Raw genomic sequence first — 2,500 nt, 5'->3', positions numbered from 1 at the left:
CGAAGGGCAGACGCGGCGATCCCTCCTCGCCCGGGCGACGGGCCGACGTGTCCGCGCGCCTATAACACCCACCCGGGGGCGGGCTACCTTGCGCGCGGCCTTCTCGCCGCCTCCCAGACGGTCGCGGCCTTCGCACGGCGCTAGTGCGCTGGAGCTGCTCGGAGGACAGCGCGAACGACGGGCCGCAAGGCTCCGCACGCCCACACGCTCCGCTCGGCTTCAGCTGAAAGCGTCGCGCGACTCGACAGGCCCTCCCGTTTGCCTCTCGACGGTTTCACGTACTCTTTAACTCTCTCTTCAAAGTGCTTTTCAACTTTCCCTCACGGTACTTGTTCGCTATCGGTCTCGCGACAGTATTTAGCCTTAGATGGAGTTTACCACCCGCTTTGGGCTGCATTCCCAAACAACCCGACTCTGGGAAGACGCAGAGCGCGCGCCCTCGCCGCCACCATGGGCCTGACACCCGCACCGGGACGAGGCCTCGATCAGAAGGACGCGGGCGGCGAACGACGTACGCGCAGCGAATTCCTTACGCCACAATTCCACGCGCCGCAGAGGCGCGCGGATTCGGCGATGGGCACTTCCCACTTCACTCGCCGTTACTGGGGGAATCCTCGTTAGTTTCTTTTCCTCCGCTTAGTAATATGCTTAAATTCAGCGGGTAGCCTCGTCCGACCTCAGGCCGATAATCCAGTGCCTCGTTTGCGAGAGACACGCGCGCGCCACCGAAGCTCGTGCGAGCGCCGCGCCCGAACGCGAGCCGTGCTGCTCCGGGCCGGGATCCTCTTCGAGGCCGACTCGTAACGAGACGCACGCCGCGTTCGGTTTCGCGCGCTGACACTGCGTTCGTGCTGTCCTGGGCGGGACGACCGTGGCAACGGCCGACACCGCACCGGCCCGACGCGTCGCCGCGCGGGAACGTTACAACGCGACCCTGAGGCGGGCGTGGCGCCGGGATTGACCCGGTGCCGCAATTTGCGTTCAGAACGTCGATGCTCAATGTGTCCTGCAATTCACATTAATTCACGCAGCTAGCTGCGTCCTTCATCGACTCGCGAGCCGAGTGATCCACCGCCAAGAGCCCTCCGTGACTTCGTCAGTTGGACAAGCGCGACCCAGCCGGATTGCACAGTCGAAAAAGCGGTGGCCGAGCGGTCGCCAGCCGTAGGCGACGCATGAAGCCAGCCTGGCACATGGCCACGGCACTCGGCGCAGAACGAAACAGGGTGACCGAAGTGCAATCGCGTGCGCCTCAACAGCGACGAAGGGCGTGCGCGGCCGCCAAGATACGGAGCCTTCTCCACCTGTCGAACGCACGACCACTCGATCGGCGATCGGCCGGTAATGATCCTTCCGCAGGTTCACCTACGGAAACCTTGTTACGACTTTTACTTCCTCTAAATGATCAAGTTAGATCGTCTTCTCGGACGCCGGCGCGGCCGTTGCCGAACGCGCCAGGTCCAATCGGAGGACCTCACTAAACCATTCAATCGGTAGTAGCGACGGGCGGTGTGTACAAAGGGCAGGGACGTAATCAACGCGAGCTGATGACTCGCGCTTACTGGGCATTCCTCGTTCAAGGGAAACAATTGCAATTCCCTATCCCTAGCACGACCGGGGTTCAGCGGGTTACCCGGACCTTCCGGCCTAGGCGGCGACACGCTGATCCGGTCAGTGTAGCGCGCGTGCGGCCCCGAACATCTAAGGGCATCACAGACCTGTTATTGCTCAATCTCGTGTGGCTAAGCGCCACTAGTCCCTCTAAGAAGTTCAACGCCGACCGATAGGGTCGCGTAACTAGTTAGCAAGCCAGAGTCTCGTTCGTTATCGGAATTAACCAGACAAATCGCTCCACCAACTAAGAACGGCCATGCACCACCACCCACAGAATCAAGAAAGAGCTCTCAATCTGTCAATCCTCACTGTGTCCGGGCCGGGTGAGATTCCCCGTGTTGAGTCAAATTAAGCCGCAGGCTCCACGCCTGGTGGTGCCCTTCCGTCAATTCCTTTAAGTTTCAGCTTTGCAACCATACTTCCCCCGGAACCCAAAGACTTTGGTTTCCCGCAAGCTGCCGGAGGGGTCGTCAAAGTAACGCCCCCCGATCGCTGGTTGGCATCGTTTATAGTCAGAACTAGGACGGTATCTGATCGTCTTCGAACCTCTGACTTTCGCTCTTGATTAAAGAAAACATTCTTGGCAAATGCTTTCGCAGTCGTTCGTCTTGCGCCGATCCAAGAATTTCACCTCTAACGGCACAGTACGAATGCCCCCGTCCGTCCCTCTTAATCATTACCTCGCGCTCCGAAAACCAACAAAATAGAACCGAGGTCCTATTCCATTATTCCATGCACCATTATTCAGGCGAAGCGCCTGCTTTGAACACTCTAATTTTTTCAAAGTAAACGTCCCGGCCGCCGCCGACACTCAGTCAAGGGCACCGGCGGAGCGCCGGGGGAGAGGGCCAGGTGCGGCCAGTGCACGCCTTGCGACGGACCGGCC

The 2,500-nt window shown here is 59.8% G+C and overlaps 2 non-coding genes and 1 pseudogene across 2 annotated transcripts in view; all 3 read right to left on the bottom strand.

Moving 5' to 3' along the window:
• LOC145915171 (large subunit ribosomal RNA) overlaps positions 1-685 on the bottom strand; it is a 3,488-nt pseudogene extending 2,803 nt beyond the window's left edge.
• Positions 686-929: 244 nt separating this feature from the next.
• Positions 930-1,083, bottom strand: LOC145914958 (5.8S ribosomal RNA). The gene has a single exon (XR_014403416.1). It is a non-coding gene; the product is annotated as a 5.8S ribosomal RNA (ribosomal RNA).
• A 259-nt stretch (positions 1,084-1,342) lies between these two features.
• Positions 1,343-2,500, bottom strand: part of LOC145915045 (small subunit ribosomal RNA) — a 1,824-nt gene continuing 666 nt past the window's right edge. Inside the window, exon 1 of the ribosomal RNA XR_014403500.1 lies at positions 1,343-2,500. This exon is cut by the window's right edge and continues 666 nt beyond it. This is a non-coding gene — a ribosomal RNA (small subunit ribosomal RNA).

This window comes from Ascidia mentula (assembly GCF_947561715.1).
Source record: "Ascidia mentula chromosome 2 unlocalized genomic scaffold, kaAscMent1.1 SUPER_2_unloc_1, whole genome shotgun sequence".
Lineage (NCBI taxonomy): Eukaryota > Metazoa > Chordata > Ascidiacea > Phlebobranchia > Ascidiidae > Ascidia > Ascidia mentula.
Note: the sequence above shows the minus strand (reverse complement) of the source record. Positions and strands in the feature narration are given on the sequence as shown.